Below are 26668 nucleotides of genomic sequence, written 5' to 3'. Positions count from 1 at the left end.
TGATTCGAGTGGCTTGACTTGGCACATGTTCACGCATGTAGTTGAAACAAAATCAACATAACCTCTACGATATTTATGTTCATGGTGCATTATATCCTACTCATGCTTGCATTCGGTGTTGACTAATTTTAATGCATGTTCATGACTGTTGTCGCTCTCTAGCTGGTCGCTTCCCAGTCTTTTTCTAGCCTTCACTTGTACTAAGCGGGAATACTACTTGTGCATCCAATTCCATAAACCCCAAAGTTGTTCCATATGAGTCCACCATACCTACATATATACGGTATCTACATGCCGTTCCAAGTAAATTTGTATGTGCCAAACTCTAAACCTTCAAATAAACATTATGTTTTGTATGCTCGAATAGCTCATGTATCAACTAGGGTTGTCTGTATCTTCCATGCTAGGCGGGTTATTCTCAAGAGGAGTGGACTCCGCTCCTCACTCACGAGAAAATGGCTGGTCACCGGGATGCCCAGTCCCATGCCTTATGCAAATCAAGTCAAAATAACTGCAAACAAAACTCCCCCGGGACTCTTGTTAGTTGGAGGCACTCGTTGTTTCAAGCAAGCCATGGATTGATGCTTGTTGGTCGAGGGGGAGTATAAACTTTACCATTCTGTTTGGGAACCACCTATAATGTGTGTAGCATGGAATATATCAAGATCTCTCAGTTGTTTTGTTGACAATGAAAGTATACCACTCAAAATATTATTCATATCTATTTCAAAACCGAGCTCTGGCACCTCTACAAATTCCTGCTTCCCTCTGCGAAGGGATTATCCATTTACTTTTATGTTGAGTCATCATCCTTTTATTAAAAAGCACCAGTTGGAGAGCACCGCTGTCATTTGCATCCATTACTGTTAGTTTACATTGAGTACGACTTGACTGGATCTCTTTTAACATGAATTACAATGTCTAGTCAGTCCTTGATCTTTAAAGGTGCTCTACATTTATGTTTTGCGGTCTCAGAAAGGGCTAGCGAGATACCATCTTGTCATATCATATCATGATTATTTTGAGGAAGTGTTGTCATCCGAGATTTATTATTATTGCTCGCTAGTTGATTATGCCATTAATATGAGTAAACATGAGACCTAAATGTTATTGTGAATATGGTTAGTTCATAATCTTTGCTGAAAACCTGAATGTTGGCTTTACATATTTACAACAGCAAGAGCAAATAGAGTTTGTAAAAGTTTTTCTTTATCACTTTCAGTTTATCAACTGAATTGCTTGAGGACAAGCAAAGGTTTAAGCTTGGGGGAGTTGATACGTCTCCATCGTATCTACTTTTCCAAACACTTTTGCCCTTGTTTTGGACTCTAACTTGCATGATTTGAATGGCACTAACCCGGACTGATGCTGTTTTCAGCAGAATTGCCATGGTGTTATTTTTGTGCAGAAATAAAGTTCTCGGAATGACCTGAAAATCAATGGAGATTATTTTTGGAATGTATAAAAAATACTGGAAGAAAGATCCACGTCAGGGGCCCACACCCTATCCATGAGGGTGGGGGCGCCCTACCCCCCTGGGCGCGCCCCCCTGCCTCGTGGGCCCCCTGACGCTCCACCGACCTCAAATCCAACTCCATATATTCACTTTCAGGGAGAAAAAAATCAGAGAGAAGGACTCATCGCGTTTTACGATACGGAGCCGCCGCCAAGCCCTAAACTCTCTCAGGAAGGTTGATCTCGAGTCCGTTTGTGGCTCCGGAGAGGGGAATCCGTCACCATCATCATCATCAACCTTCCTCCATCACCAATTTCATGATGCTCACCGCCGTGTGTGAGTAATTCCATCGTAGGCTTGCTGGACGGTGATGGGTTGGATGAGATTTATCTTGTAATCAAGTTAGTTTTGTTAGGTTTTAATCCCTAGTATCCACTATGTTCTGAGATTGATGTTGCTATGACTTTGCTATGCTTAATGCTTGTCACTAGGGCCCGAGTGCCATCATTTCACATCTGAACCTATTATGTTTTCATCAATATATGAGAGTTCTTGATCCTCTGTTGCAAGTCTATAGTCACCTATTATGTGTTATGATCCGTTAACCCCGAAGTGACAATAATCGGGATACTTACCGGTGATGACTGTAGTTTCAGGACTTCATGTATTCACTATGTGTTAATGCTTTGGTCCGGTACTCTATTAAAAGGAGGCCTTAATATCCCTTAGTTTCCAATAGGACCCCGTTGCCACCGGAGGGTAGGACAAAAGATGTCATGCAAGTTCTTTTCCATAAGCACGTATGACTATATTCGGAATACATGCCTACATTACATTGATGAATTGGAGCTAGTTCTGTGTCACCCTATGTTATGATTGTTACATGATCGATCGCATCCGGCATAATTCTCCATCACCGATCCAATGCCTATGAGCTTTTCATATATTGTTCTTGGTTATTTAGTTTTCCGTTTCTACTGTTACAATCACTACAAAACCCAAAAATATTACTTTTTCTATCGTTATTTTTGCTATCATTACCACTACTATCATATTACTTTGCTACTAAATACCTTGCTGCAGATATTAAGTTTCCAGGTGTGGTTGAATTGACAACTCAGCTGCTAATACTTGAGAATATTCTTTGGCTCCCCTTGTGCCGAATCAATAAATTTGGGTTGAATACTCTACCCTTGAAAACAGTTGTGATCCCCTATACTTGTGGGTTATCATGCCTCCCTCGGTGCACCCCCTAGGTGCAACCAGGGCCCATTGCCTTCCTTCTAGCCCATAAAAAATCTCCGTAAAGTTTTGTGCCATTTGGACTCAATTTGATATTGATTTTCTGCAATGTAAAAACATGGAAAAAACAGCAACAGGCACTTGGCACTATGTCAATAGGTTAGTCCCAAAAAATGATATAAAATGGCTATAAAATGATTATAAAACATCCAAGATTGATAATAAAACAGAATGGAACAATAAAAAAATTATAGATACGTTGGAGACGTATCAGCATCCCCAAGCTTAACTCCTACTCGTCCTCGAGTTGGTATGTGATAAAAATAGAATTTTTGATGTGGAGTGTTGTTCATCAAGTCATATCATATTATTTTCTTTATATCATGGACATTTGGACTTTTATGTGATTCAAAGCAATAGTCTCGTTTTGATATAGTAATTTAGATACTCAAGCATATCAACAAGCAACCATGTCTTTCGAAATATCAATGCTGAAACAAGTTATCCCAAGCCCATCATGCTCAAACATTGATCCATTCATGAAACACACTCGAATATTAACTACACCCAATACTTGAGCACGATCATATTGCCTCCTAGTTGGTGCTTTTATGAGATAAGATGGAGACTCAATTTTCAAAATAAAAATTGCATAAAGTAAAAGATAGGCCCTTCGCAGAGGGAAGTAGGAATTTGTACAGGTGCCAGAGCTGAAAGCGAAAAATTTGAGATAAAAACATTTTGAGAGGTGTATCCATCCAACCAACGAAAATGACTTAGAGTTCCCAATACTTTCCATGCATAGATATATCATAGGCGGTTCCCGAACAGAAAATAAAGTTTATTCCTTTTTCCACCATAACTTTCACTTTCCATGGCTAACCGTATCCATGGGTGCCTTCCATACCAACACTTTCCAAGGAATTTATTATTTAACAACATAAAGTAAATTCATTTATTTTTGCATTTCAGGACTGGGCATCCCTAATACCTTTGCCTTACTCTCGTGCAATGACAAGTGAATAAACACTCATCTTGAGAATAACCCATCTAGCATGGAAAATATTAGCCACCCCTCAACGATCCACGAGCGAAACAACCACACAAAAGAGAAGTTTATTTTGAAAATTAGAGATGGCACATGCAAATTTGCTTAGAACGGCAAAAGAATACCGCATATAGGTAGATATAGTGGACTCATGTGGCAAAACTGGTTTAAAGGATTTTGTATGCACAAGTAGTGATCATACATTCATACTTAGTGCAAAATGAAGGCTAGCAAAAAGATTGAGAAGCGACCAACCAAGAAACGAATAATCTGATAAGCAAGCATTAAGCATAATTAACACCGAATAATGCACCACAAGTAGGATATAATTTTCATTGCATGATTATTGACTTTCGTGCATGCATAGGGAATCACAAACCTTAACACCAATATTCTTACTAGAGCACAATTACTCATCAACATAACTCACATATCACATCATCATATCTCCAAACTATTACTAAGAATCAAGTTTATTTTGTTCAACGATCTTCATGACATTTTCGTTTACTTCATCCTTCTTGGATATCTATCACTTTGGGACTAGTTTTCATGTGTTGATTTTCATAAGCTCAAACAAATATAAGTGAAGATCATGAGCATAACAAATTTTCTTTCTCTCAAAATAATTTAAGTGAAGCAAGAGAGAATTTCTTAAAAAAATTACTAACTATCAAATAAATCTAAGTGAAGAAAGAGAGAATTTCTTCAAAAATAACAAAGCATACCGTGCTAAAAAAGATATAAGTGAAGCACTAGAGCAAGTCCTAGCTCATAAAAATTTAAGTGAAGCATAGAGAGCAATTCTAACAAGTCATGACATAATTTTGGCTCTCTAAAATAGGTGTGTCCAGCAAGTATTGATGACTTAAAACACAGAATAAAACAATCAAAGACACATATCATACAAGACGCTCCAAGCAAAACACATATCATGTGATGAATAAAAATATAGACTCGAGTAAAATACCGATAGTTGTTGGAAGAAAGCGGGGATGCCACTCGGGGGCATCCCCAAGCTTAGTTGGTTGCTCATTATTAGATAATAGCTTGGGATTCCGGGGCATACCCAAGCTTAGACTCTTACATCCTTCCTTCATCCATCGTAAGATAACCCAAAACTTGAAAACTTCAATCACACAAAACTCAACAAAGCCTTTGTGAGATCCGTTAGTATAAGAATAATAAATCACTACTATAAGTGATGTATCAAACCAATTCATATTTTGTTTTTGTATTATATCTACTGTATTCCAAAATTTTCTATGGCAAAAACTCATCAAAGAAAACCATAGAGCCATCAAAATAAGCACACAACACAAAGAAAACAGAATCTGTCAAAACAGAATAGTCTGTAGAAATATGACAATTTCAAATACTTCTGTAATTCAAAAAACTCTGAACAATTAGGACAACCTGAGAAATTTGTATATTTATATACCTCAATTGGAATGTCTATTTTATCGCTCTCTGGTAAAAAATTAAAATTAATTTCGTGAGCGTAAAAGTTTCTGTCTTTTTCAGCAAGATCAAACAACTATTGCCCAAGAACACCCTAAAGGCTTTACTTGGCACAAACACTAATTAAAACACAAAAAACACAATCATAATAGTAGCATAATTGTGCAGACACACAAGAACAGGAAGCAAAAAGCAAAAATGAATTTTATTCATTGGGTTGCATCCCAACAAGCGCTATAGTTTTATGCCCTTGGCTAGGCATAAAGCAAGGATCTAAGTTTTGTCATCTTTGGTTCGAGATCCATAAGATGGCCTCATGATTGATTCATAGGGTGGCTTAATTCTAGTTATAGGGAAGTGTTTCATACCCTTCCTCAGAGGAAATTGGAACCTAATATTGCCTTCTTTCATATCAATCACGGCACCGATAGTGCGTAAAAATGGTCTACCAAGAATAATTGGACAAGACGTATTGCAATCAATATCAAGAACAATAAAATCTATGGGCACATAATTCCTATTTGCAAGAATAAGAACATCAATAATTCTTCCCATAGGCTTTTTAATAGTAGAATCCGCAAAGTGCAAATTCAAGGAACATTCTTCAAGATTGGTAAGACCAAGCACGTCACATAAAGATTTCAGAATTGTAGAAACACTAGCACCCAAGTCACACAAAGCAAAACATTCATAATTTTTAATCTTGACTTTGATAGTAGGTTCCCACTCATCATACAATTTTCTAGGAATTGAAACTTCTAATTCCAATTTGGCTTCAAGAGCTTTCATCATAGCATCAACAATATGTTAAGTAAAAGCTTTGTTTTGTTCATAAGCATGGGGTGAATTCATCATGGATTACAACAAACAAATACAATCAACCAAAGAGCAATTATCATAATTAAAGTCTTTGTAATCCAAAAGAGTGGGTGCATCACTAGCTAAAGTTTTTACCTCTCCGAACCCACTTTCATCATTTTTCTCAACAAGATTTTCACCCTCCGAAATATTGGGACACCTTCTACCTAAAGTTGACTCTTCTCCAATCCCTTTTTCATCATTCTTAACTTTACTAAACAAGGAATCAATAGAAGAAACACCAATCATTTTAAGATCTTCATCATCTTTGCAAGAATAATCACTAGAAAAAGCTTTTTCTAAAAAATTCTCTTTTAGCTCTAACCATAGCAGTGATGACCCACAAGTATAGGGGATATATCATAGTCCGTTCGATAAGTAAGAGTGTCAAACCCAACGAGGAGCAGAAGGAAATGATAAGCGGTTTTCAGCAAGGTATTCTCTGCAAGCACTGAAATTATAGGTAACAGATAGTTTTGTGATAAGATAATTCGTAACGAGCAACAAGTAACAAAAGTAAATAAAGTGCAGCAAGGTGGCCCAATCCTTTTTTTAGCAAAGGACAAGCCTGGACAAACTCTTATATAGAGAAAAGCGCTCCCGAGGACACATGGGAATTATCGCCAAGCTAGTTTTCATCACGTTCATATGATTCGCATTCGGTACTTTGATAATTTGGTATGTGGGTGGACCGGTGCTTGGGTACTGCCCTTACTTGGACAAGCATCCCACTTATGATTAACCTCTATTGCAAGCATCCGCAACTACAACAAAAGTATTAAGGTAAACCTAACCATAGCATGAAACATATGGATCCAAATCAGCCCCTTACAAAGCAACACATAAACTAGGGTTTAAGCTTCTGTCACTCTAGCAACCCATCATCTACTTATTACTTCCCAATGCCTTCCTCTAGGCCCAAATATTGGTGAAGTGTCATGTAGTCGACGTTCTCATAACACCACTAGAGGAGAGACAGCATACATCCCATCAAAATATCGAACGAATACCAAATTCACATGACTACTAATAGCAAGACTTCTCCCATGTCCTCAGGAACAAACGTAACTACTCACAAAGCATATTCATGTTCATAATCAGAGGGGTATTAATATGCATATAGGATCTGAACATATGATCTTCCACCAAATAAACCAACTAGCATCAACTACAAGGAGTAATCAACACTACTAGCAACCCACAGGTACCAATCCCAGACTTGGAGACAAGAATTGGATACAAGAGATGAACTAGGGTTTGAGAGGATATGGTGCTGGTGAAGATGTTGATGGAGATTGACCCCCTCCCGATGAGAGGAGCGTTGGTGATGACGATGGCGATGATTTCCCCCTCCCGGAGGGAAGTTTCCCCGGCAGAATAGCTCCGCCGGAGCCCTAGATTGATTTCACCAAGGTTCCACCTTGTGGCGGCGGAGTCTCGTCCTGAAAGCTGGCTTATGATTTTTTTTCCTCATCGAAAGACTCCATATAGAAGAAGATGGGCACCGGAGGGCCACTAGGGGGCCCACGAGGTAGGGGGCGCGCCCAGTGGGGTAGGACGCGCCCCCACCCTCGTGGGCAGGGTGTGGCCCCCCTGGTGAACTTCTTGCGCTCAGGATTTTTTATATATTCTAAAAATGACTTCCGTGAAGTTTCAGGACTTTTGGAGCTGTGCAGAATAGGTCTCTAATATTTGCTCCTTTTCCAGCCCACAATCCCAGCTGCCGGCATTCTCCCTCTTTATGTAAACCTTGTAAAATAAGAGAATAGGCATAAGTATTGTGACATAATGTGTAATAACAGCCCATAATGCAATAAATATCGATATAAAAGCATGATGCAAAATGGACGTATCAACTCCCCCAAGCTTAGACCTCGCTTGTCCTCAAGCGAAAGTCGAAATCGGAAAATATGTCCACATGTTTAGAGATAGAGGTGTCGATAAAAATAAAATACGGACATGAGGGCATCATGATCATTCTTAGGACAACAACTTATATAATTCTTGTCATATGATCTCTGATGCTAGAGTAACAATTCAATCATAATTTCAAGTATGAATCGTAAACTTCATTGAAAACTAACAAACTATAATCTCAGTCATTGGAGCAATTGCAATTTATCATAACATAGGAAAGAGTCAATATAAGAGCTTTTCAGCAAGTCCACATAATCAACTATCATATAGTCTTTCACAATTGCTAACACTCACGCAATACTTGTGGGTATGGAGTTTTAATCGGACACAGAGAAAGATAGGGGCTTATAGTTTTGCCTCCCAATGTTTTACCTCACGGGTAATGTAAACAATAATAGTTCATGAAAACTCACATCCAATTAGCCATACATACCAAGATCTTTCCAACATGTTGTGCTTGCCAAAGGATAAAATGTAAAAAGGAAGGGTGAAGATCACCATGACTCTTATGCAAGGTAGTAGATAAAAGTAAAAGATAGGCCCTTCGCAGAGGGAAGCAGAGGTTGTCATGCGCTTTCATGGTTGGATGCACAAAATCTTAATGTGAAGGAACATCACTTTATATTGCCACTTGTGATATGGACCTTTATTATGCAGTCTGTCACTTTTATTTCTTCCATATCACACGATCGTATAAAGCTTATTTTCTCCCACACTAATAAGTCATACTGAAGGTGCAACTATCCTTAGGTGGTTTTGGTAATTCCTAACAACATATAGCTCATTGAGCTAATGCTATTTCAAGATTAATATCTCAGGAAAGCTCAATGATTGGCATGGCATGGATGAGAAAAGTGGACCCCTGAAAATGCTAAGGACAAAGGATTGGCTCAAGCTCAAAGCTCAAGACTCTACATTTTCCATTTTAGTGATCCAAGATCACATTGAGTCTATAGGAAAATCCAATACTATCAAGGAGGGATGAGGTGTTGCTTAATGAGTTCTTGCTCAAAATGCTTAGTGATATGCTCCAAAACCCTCAACTACTTTCTCACATCCACATATGACCTAAACCAAAAGTAAAACTCGGCCCCACCGATTCTTCCTATCCGGCGCCACCGAGTTTCAAATGTCATAGCCACTGCCACAAACCCTAGGCAAATCGGTCTCACCGATAGGGATCTCGGTCTCACCGAGATGGGGTTGTAATCTCTCTGTTTCCCTTCGCAACATTTCGGTCTCACCGAGATGAGCGATCGGTCCCACCGAGATTGCAATGTAAACTCTCTGTTTTCCCTTCGTAACGTTTCGTTCTCACCGAAATGAGCGACCGGTCCCACCGAGTTTACCTGACCAACTCTCTGGTTAGCTTATTACCAAAATCGGTCTCAGCGAGTTTGTGTAATCGGTCTCACCGAGATTACGTTATGCCCTAACCCTAATCATATCAGTCCTACCGAGTTGCATGTCGGTCCCACCGAAAACCCTAACGGTCACTAGCTTTGCTAAATCGGTCCGACCGAGTTTAACCATTCGGTCCCACCGAGTTTGGGAAGTTATGTGTAACGGTTATATATATACCCCTCCACCACCTCTTCGTTCGTGGAGAGAGCCATCAGAACGAACCTACACTTCCACCTTACTTTTTCTGAGAGAGAACCACCTACACTTGTGTTGAGACCAAGATATTCCATTCCTACCATATGAATCTTGATCTCTAGCCTTCCCCAAGTTGCTTTCCACTCAAATCTTCTTTCCACCAAATCCGAATCCTGTGAGAGAGAGTTGAGTGTTGGGGAGACTATCATTTGAAGCACAAGAGCAAGGAGTTCATCATCAACACACCATTTGTTACTTCTTGGAGAGTGGTGTCTCCTAGATTGGCTAGGTGTCACTTGGGAGCCTCCGACAAGATTGTGGAGTTGAACCAAGGAGTTTGTAAGGGCAAGGAGATCGCCTACTTCGTGAAGATCTACCCTAGTGAGGCAAGTCCTTCGTGGGAGATGGCCATGGTGGGATAGACAAGGTTGCTTCTTCGTGGACCCTTCGTGGGTGGAGCCCTCCGTGGACTCGCGCAACCGTTACCCTTCGTGGGTTGAAGTCTCCATCAACGTGGATGTACGATAGCACCACCTATCGGAACCACGACAAAAACATCCGTGTATCCAATTGCGTTTGAATCCTCCAAACCCTTCCCTTTACTTTCTTGCAAGTTTCATGCTTTACTTTCCGCTGCTCATATACTCTTTGCATGCTTGCTTGAATTGTGTTCAGATTGCTTGACTTGTCCAAAGTTGCTAAAATCTGCCAAGAACTAAAATTGGGAAAAGGCTAGATTGTTATTTGGTCAAGTAGTCTAATCACCCCCCTCTAGACATACTTTCGGTCCTACACATACATATTTAGAGAGCATTTTTTATTGCTTGCACCGATGACAACTTACTTGGAGGATCTTACTCAATCCATAGGTAGGTATGGTGGACTCTCATGGCAAAACTGGTTTAAGGGTGTTTGGAAGCACAAGTAGTATCTCTACTTGGTGCAAAGAATTTGGCTAGCATGAGGGGGAAAGGCAAGCTCAATCATGTTGGATGATCCATGACAATATAATTTATCTCAGATGTAAGAAAACATAACCCATTACGTTGTCTTCATTGTCCAACGTCAACTCTTTAGCATGTCATATTTTAATGAGTTCTCACAATCATAAAAGATGTCCAAGATAGTGTATTTATATGTGAAGAACTCTCTTTCTTTATTACTTCCTATTAATTGCAACGATGAAAAAAACTATGTTTTTCAACTCTCAACAACTTTTATTCATCATACTCTTTATATGTGAGCTCATTACTCTCCATAAGATCCATATGATCTCTTTTATTTCTTTTTATTCTTTCTCTTTTATTTTATTCACTCAAGATCATGGCAAAATAATCAAGGCCTTTACTCAACACTAATCTTTATTATATATATATAGCTCACGGACTCGATTACATAGAAGGATCATAAAGCAAAACTCACAACTAGATCATACTAAGAACTTTATTCTACTAGATCAAGATATTATCAAAATGATCGAACTAATAAAAATGGTAAAGATAAAAGTGATGGTGATACGATACCGGGGCACTCCCCCAAGCTTGGCAGTTGCCAAGGGGAGTGCCCATACCATATACTCAGTTCTTCTTTGTTGGTGAAGAAGGTGGATATGTTGATGATGGATAGTCGCACATCGAGCGTAGGAGGTCCTCCATCTTGCGGATAATGCCCTTGAGTGCGATGATATGCTCCTTCAACAAAATATTTTCACGTGTGAGATACTTGTTTTGTATATGGGCTAACTCAATCATCTTGAAAGCCTCGATCTCAGTTGGGGTAAGAAGATTGTGATCAAGTTGAAGGATGTCTTCTGCTACCGGAACTTGGTCCTCCGTGGCCTTCTTGATCCCTTCATCCTTGTTGATCTCCATGTGTTCTTCTCTCTTCAGCTCTATCTTAATTAGCCAAGCATCGTTGCCCTCATTGTTGGAGGAGGAGGGAGACGACATGATGCTTGGATTTGACAACCCTGGCAGAAAACAGCTCGAAACAAGAATAGGGGATTTTTGCATGATACGGTGGTCAAAACCTTCGAGAGGTTATACAATGAATTTTTACCGACCAAAATACGTAACGTGCAAGAAAACAGAGTCCGGAGAGCACACGAGGTGCCCACGAGGTAGGGGCGCGCCTAGGGGGGTAGGGCGCGCCCTCCACCCTCGTGGAGCCCTTGTGTCCTTCCCGGGCTGCTTCTTATTTTTATATTTTTCTAAACATTCCAAAACGGAAGAAAATTGCCATTAGAATTGTTTTGGAGTCGGTTTACTTACCTTACCACATACCTATTCCTTTTCAGAGTCTGAAACGTTCCGGAAAGTGTCCCTTATGTATTCCTCCGGGGTTACAGTTTCAATAACATTGGTTTCAACATTTATAGGATTACCTGAGATATAATATTTAATTCTTTGACCGTTCACCACCTTCGGATTTGTGCCTTCGAAGTTGTTGATTTTTATAGCACCAGAACGATAGACCTCCTCGATAACGTAAGGACCTTCCCATTTAGAGAGAAGTTTTCCTACAAAAAACCTTAAACGAGATTTGTATAGCAATACATAATCACCTACGTTAAACTCACGCTTTTGTATTCTTTTGTCATGCCATCTTTTAACTTTTTCTTTAAATAATTTGGCATTCTCATAGGCTTGGGTTCTCCATTCATCAAGTGAGCTAATGTCAAATAACCTATTCTCACCGGCAAGCTTGACATCATAATTGAGCTCTTTAATGGCCCAATATGCCTTATGTTCTAGCTCAAGAGGTAAATGACATGCTTTACCATATACCATTTTATACGGACACATACCCATAGGATTTTTATATGCAGTTCTATAGGCCCATAATGCATCATCAAGTTTCTTGGACCAATTCTTTCTAGATCTATTAACAGTCTTTTGCAAAATTAATTTGAGCTCTCTGTTACTCAATTCAACTTGACCACTAGACTGTGGGTGATAAGGAGATGCAATTCTATGATTAACATCATACTTAGCAAGCATTTTACGGAAAGCACCATGAATAAAATGTGAACCACCATCAGTCATTAAATATCTAGGGACTCCAAACCTCGGAAAAATAACTTCTTTAAGCATCTTAATAGAGGTGTTATGATCAGCACTACTAGTTGGAATAGCTTCTACCCACTTAGTAACGTAATCAACAGCAACTAAAATATGTGTGTATCCATTGGAGGCAGGAAAAGGTCCCATATAATCAAAGCCCCAAACATGAAATGGTTCAATAACAAGTGAATAATTCATAGGCATTTCTTGACGTCTACTAATATTACCAATTCTTTGACATTCATCACAAGATACAACAAACTTACGGGCATCCTTGAAGAGAGTAGGCCAATAAAAACCGGATTGCAATACCTTATGTGCAGTTCTATCTCCAGCCTGGTGTCCTCCATAAGCTTCGGAGTGACACTTGCATAGGATATGTTCTTGTTCATGCTCAGGTACACAACGTCTAATAACACCATCTACTCCTTCTTTATAAAGATGTGTGTCATCCCAAAAGTAACGTCTCAAATCATGGAAGAACTTTTTCTTTTGCTGGTATGTAAAGCCAGGTGGTATAAATTTAGCAACAATGTAATTAGCATAATCAGCATACCATGGAGCAGTGTGAGAAGCATTTATGACATTTAATTGTTCACCAGGAAAGCTATTATCAATGGGTAGTGGGTCATCAAGAACATTTTCTAACCTAGACAAGTTTTCTACAACGGGGTTCTCAGCTCCCTTTCTATCAATAATATGTAAATCCAATTCTTGTAGCAAGAGAACCCATCTAATAAGTCTAGGTTGAGCATCTTTCTTTTCCATAAGATATTTAATAGCAGCATGATCCGTGTGAATAGTTACTTTAGAATTAACAATATAAGGTCTGAACTTATCACAAGCAAATACAACTGCTAAGAATTCTTTTTCAGTTGTAGCATAATTTCTTGGGGCATTGTCTAGAGTTTTACTAGCATATTGAATAACATTTAATTTCTTAACAACTCTTTTCCCTAGAACAGCACCTACAGCATAATCACTAGCATAACACATAATTTCAAAGGGTAAATTCCAATCAGGTGGCTGAACAATAGGTGCAGAGATCAATGCTTTCTTAAGTATTTCAAATGCTTCTATGCAATCATCATCAAAAACAAATGGTATATCTTTTTGTAATAAATTAGTTAGAGGCCGAGAAATTTTTGAGAAGTCCTTAATGAACCTCCTGTAAAAACCGGCGTGACCAAGGAAACTTCTTATACCTTTGATGTCCTTGGGACATGGCATCTTTTCAATAGCATCAACCTTAGCTTTATCAACTTCAGTACCTCTTTCAGAAACTTTATGCCCCAAGACAATACCTTCATTAACCATAAAGTGGCACTTCTCCCAATTCAAGACAAGGTTAGTTTCTTCACATCTCTGCAAAAACCGATCAAGGTTGCTTAAGCAATCATCAAAAGAGGATCCATAAACGGAGAAATCGTCCATGAAAACCTCACAAATATTTTCACAAAAGTCAGAGAATATAGCCATCATGCATCTTTGGAAGGTAGCAGGTGCATTACATGAACCAAAAGGCATACGTCTATAAGCAAAAGTACCGAACGGGCAAGTAAAGTGGTCTTAGATTGATCATCAGCTGACACATGTATTTGAGAGAAACCAGAATAATCATCTAGAAAGCAAAAATGTGTATGTTTGGATAATCTTTCTAGCATTTGATCAATAAAAGGTAAGGGGTAATGATCTTTTTTAGTAGCCTTATTTAATTTGTGGAAATCAATTACCATCCTATAACCCATAATAATTCTTTGCGGAATCAATTCATCTTTATCATTAGGAACGACAGTAATACCTCCCTTTTTAGGGACACAATGGACATGACTTACCCACTGACTATCAGCAACGTGATAAATTATACCTGCCTCAAGGAGCTTTAGTATTTCCTTTCTTACCACTTCTTTCATCTTAGGATTCAGCCGTCGTTGGTGATCACAAACTGGTTGGGCATCTTTCTCCAAATTTATTTTGTGTTGACATAGTGTGGGACTAATGCCCTTAAGATCATCGAGAGTATATCCAATAGCAGCACGGTGCTTCTTCAGAGTTTTCAATAATCTCTCTTATTCATGCTCTGAAAGGTTAGCACTAATAATAACAGGATATATCTTTTTCTCATCAAGATAAGCATATTTAAGAGTATCAGGTAACGGTTTGAGCTCAAACACGGGATCACCCTTGGGTGGAGGGGGATCCCCTAGGATTTCGACAGGCAAACTGTGTTTTGGGATGGGTTCCTGTTTAAAGAATACTTCATCTATTTTCCTTCTTTCATTCATAAACATATCATTTTCATGGTCTAGCAAATATTGTTCTAAAGGATCACTAGGAGGCACGGCAATAGAAGCAAGACCAATAATTTCATCTTTACTAGTCAATTCCTCTTCACGGTGTTGTCTATGAAATTTAGAGAAATTAAACTCATGAGACATATCACCTAAACCAATAGTAACAACATCCTTTTCGCAATATATCTTAGCATTAACTGTGTTCAAGAAGGGTCTACCAAATATAATGGGACAAAAGCTATCTTGTGGGGAACCAAGAACAAGAAAATCAGCAGGATATTTAGTTTTCCCACACAAGACTTCAACATCTCTAACGATTCCCATTGGTGAAATAGTATCTCTATTGGCAAGTTTAATTGTGACATCAATATCTTCTAACTCAGCAGGTGCAATATCATGCATAATTTCTTCGTATAAGTCAATAGGTATTGCACTAGCACTAGCACCCATATCACATAAGCCATGATAACAATGATCTCCTATTTTAACAGAAATAACAGGCACGCCTACCACATGTCTATGTTTATCTTTAGCACAAGGTTTAGCAATTCTAGTAGTTTCACCTTCGAACTGAATAACATGCCCATCAATATTATCAGACAAGAGATCTTTAACAATAGCAATATTAGGTTCTACTTTAACTTGCTCAGGAGGTGTATAAGTTCTAATATTGCTTTTATGAACAACAGTTGAAGCTTTTAGCATGATCCTTTACTCTAACAGGGAAAGGTGGTTTCTCAACATAAGAAGTAGGAACAATAGGATCATTATAAGTGACAGTCTTTTCTTCAACTTTAATAGGTGCAACTACTTTTACTTCTATGGGAGGATGATATTTAAACCACTTCTCCTTAGGGAGATCAACATAAGTAGCAAAAGATTCACAGAAAGAAGCTACTATCTCAGAGTCAAGTCCATATTTAGTGCTAAACCTACGGAAAATATCGGTGTCCATAAAAGATTTAACACAATCAAACTTAGGTGTCATACCTGACTCTTTACCTTCGTTGAGGTCCCAATCTTCAGAGTTGCGTTTAATTCTATTCAATAAATTCTATCTGAATTGAATAGTCTTCATCATAAAAGAGCCAGCACAAGAAGTATCGAGCATGGTTCAATTCCTCTTCACGGTGTTGTCTATGAAATTTAGAGAAATTAAACTCATGAGACATATCACCTAAACCAATAGTAACAACATCCTTTTCGCAATCTATCTTAGCATTAACTGTGTTCAAGAAGGGTCTACCAAATATAATGGGACAAAAGCTATCTTGTGGGGAACCAAGAACAAGAAAATCAGCAGGATATTTAGTTTTCCCACACAAGACTTCAACATCTCTAATGATTCCCATTGGTGAAATAGTATCTCTATTGGCAAGTTTAATTGTGACATCAATATCTTCTAACTCAGCAGGTGCAATATCATGCATAATTTCTTCGTACAAGTCAATAGGTATTGCACTAGCACTAGCACCCATATCACACAAGCCATGATAACAATGATCTCCTATTTTAACAGAAATAATAGGCACGCCTACCACATGTCTATGTTTATCTTTAGCACAAGGTTTAGCAATTCTAGTAGTTTCACCTTCGAACTGAATAACATGCCCATCAATATTATCAGACAAGAGATCTTTAACAATAGCAATATTAGGTTCTACTTTAACTTGCTCAGGAGGTGTATAAGTTCTAATATTGCTTTTATGAACAACAGTTGAAGCTTTTAGCATGATCCTTTACTCTAACAGGGAAAGGTGGTTTCTCAACATAAGAAGTAGGAACAATAGGATCATTATAAGTGACAGTCTTTTCTTCAACTTTAATAGGTGCAGCTACTTTTACTTCTATGGGAGGATGATATTTAAACCACTTCTCCCTAGGGAGATCAACATGAGTAGCAAAAGATTCACAGAAAGAAGCTACTATTTCATAGTCAAGTCCATATTTAGTGCTAAATTTATGGAAAACATCGGTATCCATAAAATATCTAACACAATCAAACTTAGGTGTCATACCTGACTTCTTACCTTCGTCGAGGTCCCAATCTTCAGAGTTGCATTTAATTCTTTCCAATAAATCCCATTTGAATTCAATAGTCTTCATCATAAAAGAGCGAGCACAAGAAGTATCGAGCATGGTGCGATTGTTATCAGAAAGCCAAGCATAAAAATTTTGAATAATCATTTCTCTTGAGAGCTCATGATTGGGGCATGAATATAACATTGACTTAAGCCTCTCCCAAGCTTGAGCGATGCTTTCTCCTTCATGAGGCCAAAAATTGTATATATAATTATGATCACGATGAACAAGATGCATAGGATAAAACTTCTGATGAAATTCCAATTTCAATCGTTTGTAGTTCCATGATCCCATATCATCACATAGCCTATACCATGTCAATGCGTCTCCCTCCAAAGATAAAGGGAAGACCTTCTTCTTGATAACATCATCGGGCATACCTGCAAGCTTAAATAATCCACAAACTTCATCCACATATATTAGGTGCTCATCGGGATGTAATGTTCCATCTCCTGCAAAAGGTTTAGCTAGCAGTTTTTCTATCATACCCGAAGGAATCTCAAAGTAGACATTTTCATTTTCAGTAGGTTAAGTAGGTTGAGGAGCAACTCTTTTCTCTTCTGGTCGGGGTGAAGATACCCCGAACAAGCCCCTCAGAGGATTACTTTCCATAGCAACAAGGGACAGTAAATTTCAGCACACTATATAAATTTTTCCTTACCAAATTCCACCTACCAAAGGCGCTTCACTCCCCGGCAACGGCGCCAGAAAAGATTCTTGACGACCCACAAGTATAGGGGATCTATCATGGTCCTTTCGATAAGTAAGAGTGTCAAACCCAACAAGGAGCAGAAGGAACTGCTAAGCGGTTTTCAGCAAGGTATTCTCTGCAAGCACTGAAATTATAGGCAACAGATAGTTTTGTGATAAGATAATTGGTAACGAGCAACAAGTAACAAAAGTAAATGAAGTGCAGCAAGGTGGACCAATCCTTTTTGTAGCAAAGGACAAGCCTGGAAAAACTCTTATATAGAGAAAAGCGCTCCCGAGGACACATGGGAATTATCGTCAAGCTAGTTTTCATCACGTTCATATGATTCGCATTCGGTACTTTGATAATTTGGTATGTGGGTGGACCGGTGCTTGGGTACTGACCTTACTTGGACAAGCATCCCACTTATGATTAACCTCTATTGCAAGCATCCGCAACTACAACAAAAGTATTAAGGTAAACCTAACCATAGCATGAAACATATGGATCCAAATCAGCCCCTTACGAAGCAACGCATAAACTAGGGTTTAATCTTCTATCACTCTAGCAAATTAGCCCCTTTCTATCTACTTATTACTTCCCAATGCCTTCCTCTAGGCACAAATAATGGTGATGTGTCATGTAGTCGACGTTCACATAACACCACTAGAGGAGAGACAACATACATCTCATCAAAATATCGAACGAATGCCAAATTCACATGACTACTAATAGCAAGACTTCTCCCATGTCCTCAGGAACAAAAGTAACTACTCACAAAGCATATTCATGTTCATAATCAGAGGGGTATTAATATGCATATATGATCTGAACATATGATCTTCCACCAAATAAACCAATTAGCATCAACTACAAGGAGTAATCAACACTACTAGCAACCCACAGGTACCAATCCCAGACTTGGAGACAAGAATTAGATACAAGAGATGAACTAGGGTTTGAGAGGAGATGATGCTGATGAAGATGTTGATGGAGATTGACCCCCTCCCGATGAGAGGATCATTGGTGATGACTATGGCGATGATTTCCCCCTCCCGGAGGGAAGTTTCCCCGGCAGAAGAGCTCCGCCGGAGCCCTAGATTGATTCCGCCAAGGTTCCGCCTTGTGGCGGTGGAGTCTCATCCCGAAAGCTGGCTTATGATTGTTTTCCTCATTGAAAGACTCCATATAGCAGAAGATGGGCATCGGAGGGCCACCAGGGGGCCCACGAGGTAGGGGGCGTGCCCAGGGGGGTAGGGCGCGCCCCCACCCTCGTGGGCAGGGTGTGGCCCCCCTGGTGAACTTCTTGCGCTCAGTATTTTTTATATATTCTGAAAATGACTTCCGTGAAGTTTCAGGACTTTTGGAGCTATGCAGAATAGGTCTCTAATATTTGCTCCTTTTCTAGCCCAAAATCCCAGCTGCCGGCATTCTCCCTCTTTATGTAAACCTTGTAAAATAAGAGGGAATAGGCATAAGTATTGTGACATAATGTGTAATAACAGCCCATAATGCAATAAATATCGATATAAAAGCATGATGCAAAATGGACGTATCAAGCAGTTCTTTTCTTACTTTCATCCATAGAAACATAAGGAGCTTTAATTGATTCATCTAGTTTAGGCACAAAAGTTTTCATCTTTAGATTTTCCACATCATGAGCAATTCTATCAACACTTCTAGACAAATCATCAATCTTATTCAACTTTTCTTCTATGGAAGTGTTGAAATGTTTTTGTGTGTTAATAAATTCTTTAATATTATTCTCAAGATCAGAGGTGTTCCTATTATTATTGTAAGATTGATTTCCATAGGAATTACCATAATTGTTAGAGGAATTACTAGGAAAAAGGCCTAGGATTAAAATTACCTCTATAAGCATTGTTGTTGAAATTATTGCGAGAAATAAAATTCACATCAATTGCATCACTATTTTGCTCAATCAAAGTAGACAAAGGAATATCATTAAAATAAATGGGAGCACCCTTACTAGCAACCAATTTTAGAAGAGCATCAAATTTATCACTCAAAGAAGAAATTTCGTCAACCGAATTAACTTTTTTACTAGTAGGAGCTCTTTCGGTATGCCATTGTGAATAATTTGCCATGATATTATCAAGCAATTTGGTGGCTTCACCCAAAGTAATTTCCATAAAATTACCACCTGCGGCGGAATCTAAAAGATTACGAGAAACAAAATTCAATCCCGCATAAAAAAATTGTATGATCATCCAAAGATTTAACCCATGAGTTGCGCAATTCCTTAGCATCATTTTCATCCTTTCCCAATATTGTGCAACATGCTCATGTTCAAGTTGCTTGAAATTCATGATCTGGGTTCTAAGGGACATAATTTTTGCGGGAGGAAAATACTTACTGATAAAAGCATCTTTGCACTTGTTCCAAAAATCGATACTATTACAAGGCAAAGAAGAGAACCAAATTTTTGCAGAATCATGCAAAGAGAACGGAAATAATTTCATATTGACCACATCATTGTCCAAATATTTTTTATTTTGCATATTGCATAATTCCATGAAGGTATTAAGATGAGACGCGGCATTCTCATTAGGAGTACAGGAAAATTGGTCTTTCATAACAAGATTCGGCAAAGCGGTATTAATATCACAAGTCTCCACACAAGTGGAGGGAGGAGCAAGCGGAGGGTCAATAAAATCATTGTTGTTGGTATTTGAGAAATCACATAACTTGTTGTTCTCTTGAGTCATGATGACCACACAACAAGATTGCACTCAAAAAAACAAATCCGGCAAGAAAATAGCGAACGGAAAAAAGAGGCGAATAAAACGGCAAATTTTTGTGAAGTGGGGGAGAGGAAAATGGGAGGCAAATGGCAAATAATGTAAATTGCAAGGAGATGAGATTTGTGATTAGGAACCTGGACCTGGTTATGTCGAAGATCCTCCCCGGCAACGGCACCAGAAATTCTCCTTGAGGTAGCTGCAACTACGTCGGTAATTCCCTGGAGAGGGAGGGATGATGTAGCACAGCGACGGTAGGTATTTCCCTCAGTTATGAAACCAAGGTATCGAACCATTAGGAGAACCAAGCAACACAACGTAACCCGACGTGTTAAAGGGGTTGTCAATCCCTTCCGGGGTACGGCGCCTCAAGATAGGCAAGCGGACGTGAGGTAAATTGTAGTAGATTGATATATCGAACGCCAAATAAAATAAATAAAGATAAAACACAGCAAGGTATTTTTGTATTTTTTTGGTTTAATAGATCTGAATAAAAATGCAAATGAAAATAATATCGCAAGGCAAATATATGAGAAAGAAGACCCGGGGGCGTAGGTTTCACTAGTGGCTTCTCTCGAGAAAAAATAGCAAACGGTGGGTAAACAAATTACTGTTGGGAAATTGATAGAATTTCAAATAATTATGACGATATCCAGGCAATAATGATTACATAGGCATCATGTCCAAGATTAGTAGACCGACTCATGCCTGCATCTACTACTATTACTCCACACATCGACCGCTATCCAGCATGCATCTAGTGTACTAAGTTCATGGAAAAATGGAGTAATGCAATAAGAACGCTGACATGATATAGACAAGATCCGTTTATCTATATGGCGGTAGGTATAGATCTCGTCTTTTTATCCTCAGTAGCAGCGATACATACATGTCGGTTCCCTTTCTGTCACTGGGATCAAGCACCGTAAGATCGAACCCACTATCGGGAACCTCTTCCCATTGCAAGATATATAGATCAAGTTGGCCAAACAAAACCCAAATATCGGAGAAGAAATACGAGGCTATAAGAGATCATGCATATAAGAGATCAAAGAAACTCAAATAACTTTCATGGATATAAAAAAGATATAACTGATCATAAACTCGGAGTTCATCAGATCCCAACACACCCACCGCAAAAGAGTTACATGATATGGATCTCCAAGAGATCAATGTATTAAGAATTCAGCGACAGAGAGAAAGCCATCTAGCTACTAACTACGGACCCGAAGGTCTACAAAGAACTACTCACGCGTCATCGAAGAGGCACCAATGAAGGTGGTGAACCCCATCCGAGATGGTGTCTAGATTGGATCTGGTGGTTCTGGACTCTGCGACGGCTGGATGAATATTTCGTCGACTCCCCTAGGGTTCTAGTATTTTTGGGGTATTTATAGAGCAAAGAGGCGGTCCGGGGGCACCCAAGGTGGGCACAACCCACCAGGGCGCGCCTGGGCCTCCTGGCGCACCCTGGTGGGTTGTGCCCCCCTCGGGGCACCCCCCCAGGTGCAACCAGGGCCCATTGCCTTCCTTCTGGCCCATAAAAAATCTCTGTGAAGTTTCGTGGCATTTCGACTCCGTTTGATATTGATTTTCTACGATGTAAAAACATGGAAAAAAACAGGAACTGGCACTTGGCACTATGTCAATAGGTTAGTACCAAAAAATGAATATAAAATGATTATAAAACATCCAAGATTGATAATAAAACATCATGGAACAATCAAAAATTATAGATACGTTGGGGACGTGTCAGGGCACTCTTTGAAGTTCTTTGTGTTGGATTGAGTATTATGAATCCAAAATTATTTGGTGTTATTTTAGTACAAACTCTTGGATAGATCGATCGGAAAGAATAGCTTCAAGGTGGTTTCGTACCCTACAAACGATTTCTTCTTATGTTCTCCGCTAGATAGGAACTTTGGAGCGATTCTTCGTCGCAATTTGAGGGGTGGTTATATGATCCAATTATATTAGCACTGTTGAGAGATTGCACTAGCGAAAGTACAGACCCTAGGCCTCATTTTCAAGCATTGCAATACCGTTTTTGTGCCCGTTTACTATTTGCTACCTTGCTGTTTTTATTTATTCATATTATAAAAATATATTTCTACCTTCAATATTACACTTTTATCACCATCTCTTCACCGAACTACTGCACCTATACAATTTGCCATTGTATTTGGTGTGTTGGGGACACAAGAGATTTCTTGTATTTGATTGCAGGGTTGTTTGAGAGAGACCATCTTCATCCTATGCCTCCCACAGATTGATAAACCTTAGGTCATCCACTTGAGGGAAAATTACTACTGTCCTACAAAACTCTGCGCTTGGAGGCCCAACACGTGTCTACAAGAATAAAGTTGCGTAGTAGACATCAATTGGGCATCAAGATCTATAGGGATATCTCGAGACGCTTAATAGGACTTTCACAAAGCACATACCTTGACAAGATTTTGAAGAAGTTCAAAATGGATCATTCAAAGAAAGGGTTCTTGCCTGTATTGCAAGGTGTGAACTTGAGTAAGACTCAAAGCTCGACCACGGCAGAAGATAGAAAGAGAATGAAAGTCATTCCCTATGCCTCAACCATAGGTTCTATAAAGTACGCCATGCTATGTACCAGACCTATTGTGTACCTTGCCATGAGTTTGGCAAATGGGTACAATAGTGATCCAGGAGTAGATCACTGGACATCGGTCAAAATTATCCTTAGTTACCTAAGAGGACTAAGGAAATGTTTCTCGGTTATGGAGGTGATAAAGAGTTCGTCGTAAAGGGTTACGTCGTTGCAAGCTTTGACACCAATCCGGATGATTCTGAGTCTCAATCTGGATACATATTGAAAATGGGAGCAATTAGCTAGAGTAGCTCCATGCAGAGCATTGTGGACATAGAAAATTTGCAAAATACATACGACTCTGAATGTGGCAGGCCCGTTGACTAAAACTCTCTCACAAGCAAAACATGATCACACCTTAATACTCTTTGGGTGTTAATCACATGGCGATGTGAACTAGATTATTGACTCTACTAAACCATTTGGGTGTTGGTCACATAATGATGTAAACTATTGGTGTTAATCACATGGCGTTGTGAACTAGATTATTGACTTTAGTGCAAGTGGGAGACTGAAGGAAACATGCCCTCGAGGTAATAATAAAGTTTTTATTCTATATTTCCTTATTCATGATAAAGGTTTATTATTCATGCTAGAATTGTATTGATCGGAAACCTAAATACATGTGTGAATACATAAACAAATATCGTGTCCCTAGTAAGCCTCTACTAGACTAGCTCGTTGATCAAAGATGGTTAAGGTTTCCTAACCATGGGCATGGGTTTTCATTTGATAATGGGATCACATCATTAGGAGAATTATGTGATGGACAAGACCCACCCGTTAGCTTAGCAAAATGATCGTTCAGTTTATTGCTATTGCTTTCTTCATGTCAAATACATATTCCTTCGACTATGAGATTATGGAACTCCCGGATAACGGAGGAATGCCTTATGTGCTATCAAATGTCACAACGTAACTGGGTGATTATAAAGATTTTCTACAGATATCTCCAAAGGTGTCTGTTGAGTTGGCATAGATCGAGATTAGGATTTGTCACTCCGAGTATCGGAGAGGTATCTCTAGGCCCTCTCAGTAATACACATCATAAGCTTGCAAGCAAATGACTAAGGAGTTAGTCAAGAGGTGATGTATTAAAGAAAAAGTAAAGAGACTTGCTGGTAACGAGATTGAACTAGGTATAAAGATACCGATGATCGAATCTCGGGCAAGTAAGATACCGATGGACAAAGGGAATTACGTGTGCTGTCATAACGGTTCAACCGATAAAGATCTTCATAGAATATGTAGGAGCCAATATGGGCATACAGGTTCCGATATTGATTATTGACCGGAGAGGTGTCTCGGTCATGTCTACATAGTTCTCGAACCCATAGGGTCTGCACGCTTAACGTTCAATGATGATATAGTATTATATGAGTTATGTGATTTGGTGACCGAATGTTGTTTGGACTCCCAGATGAGATCATGGACATGACGAGGAGTCTCGAAATGGTCAAGATTTAAATATTGATATATAGGACAATGGTATTCAGACATCGAAAGTGTTTCGGAGGGTGTCGGGTACTTATATGGTCACCGGAAAGGAGTTTCGGGCACCCCCGGCAAAGATATGGGCCTAATGGAGCCCAAGGGGGAACGGACCAGCCCCTGGTGCGCCCCTTCTTTGGATAGCATGCCCTAAGGGAAGGAAATGGGGAGGGCTAGCCCCTCCTACCTTTCCCTCTCATAGGAGAAAGGAAAGGGGGGCGCCACCCTCCCCTGCCTTTCCCCCGCGCCTATATAAGGCAGGAGGGGGCGCGGCTTGGGAAGGACTCCAAGTAGGATTCCTCCTACTTGGGCGCCTCCTTTGGATACTCCTCCCTTCCTCCCACCTATCTATATGTGGGGAGGGGGCGCCACACAAGGACACAACATTGTCTTAGCCGTGTGCGGTGCCCCCGTCCACCGTTTACTCCCTCGGTCATATTTTCGTAGTGCTTAGGCGAAGACCTGCGGAGATCACATCACCATCACCGTCACCATGCCGTCGTGCTCCCAAAACTCATCTAATACCTTGCTGATTTGCTGGATCAAGAAGCGGTTGACGTCACCGAGCTGAACGTGTGCAGAACACGGAGGTGATGTGCGTTCGGTACTAGATCGGCTGGAGCGCGAAGAAAGTTTGACTACATCAACCGCATTGTGAAACGCTTCCGCTTACGGTCTACGAGGGTACATAGACACACTCTCCCTCTTGTTGCTATGCATCTCCATGGATAGATCATTGCATGTGCATAGATTTTTTTTTGTTTTCCATGCAATGTTTCCCAATAGTACTGTGAGTAGTTCCACATCGGACCTACGGGTCCATAGCAGTAGCTAGATGGCTCTCTCTCTCTCTCTCTCTCCCTCTAATCTTCAATACAATGTTCTCTTTGGAGATTGATATGACGTAATACTTTTGCAGTGTGTTTGTTGGGATGCGATGAATTGTGGTTTTATGGTCGGATTATTCATTAAAAGTAATTGAGTCCTTTCTAAAATTTATTACGTGTGATTGTTTATAGCTATGTAATGCTTTCCAATCAATGAGTTTTCTTTGGCCAAGTTGTTGATTAGATCTTTAGTGGAGGTGGTGCATAGTAGTAGGTTTGATCTTACGGTTTCTTGACATCATGACAGAAGGGGTAGCAAGGCACGTATTTGTATTATTGCTACTAAGGGTAAAACGACAGGGTTCGATAATATTGATTGGTCTTATTTTGTCTACATTATGCCGTCATGCTTAAAGCATTACTCTGTTTGTTATGAACTTAATACCTAGAGAGGAAAGCATAGAACGCTCTAGAAGTGGAGTAATAGTAGTAGGCGTCAGTAAGTTTAATGGTCTATTTGTCATGAACATAATGTCTATGTATTGATCATGTCATGAATAACATCATAACCATGTGCTTTTCTATTAATTGCACAACAGTAATTTGTCTACCCACCGTGTTATTATACTTATGAGAGAGATGCCTAGTGACGCTATGGCCCCCGGTTCATTTTCAATTTATATTTACTAAAGCCCTAAAAATACCTTGTTGCAATTTATTATCTTTTATGTTAATTCTATATTATCCATCTATCACTACCAAATTTAATCCTTGTAACCGACAAGAACGAGGGGACTGACAACCCCCTTTCCTTCATTGGGTACACGTATTTGCTTCGTGTGTGTATAGGTACCGTTTATCTGTTTCTTGTGGAGTCTCGTATTGGTTTTATAAACCTTGGTTCTTAATTGAGGGAAATACTTAGCAACTTTGCTACATCACCCTTCCTCTTCAGGGAAATCCCGACGAACTATATAAGTAGCACAACACAGCGGCCACGGGATACGAGAGTAGGTGGTCCCGCCGGCGCTATTTTGGGCGGCTAGAGCAAGAAGATCAGAGATTGAAGAAGCATGACGGCCATTGGATTGACATACAATGGTCACTTCTACTAGAATCATTTGTTTACTAAGTTGACAACACCTTGCATACACGTCAACTTAGTAGACCCACAAGTCAACCTCGAAATCTATGGCAAACAACATACAACCCATTTGCTAATATTTTAATAATTTATAGACATTTGCTAATTCTTATG

The sequence above is a fragment of the Triticum urartu genome, chromosome 7 (assembly GCF_003073215.2).
Source record: "Triticum urartu cultivar G1812 chromosome 7, Tu2.1, whole genome shotgun sequence".
NCBI classification, from domain to species: domain Eukaryota; kingdom Viridiplantae; phylum Streptophyta; class Magnoliopsida; order Poales; family Poaceae; genus Triticum; species Triticum urartu.
This window is presented reverse-complemented; position numbering follows the sequence as displayed.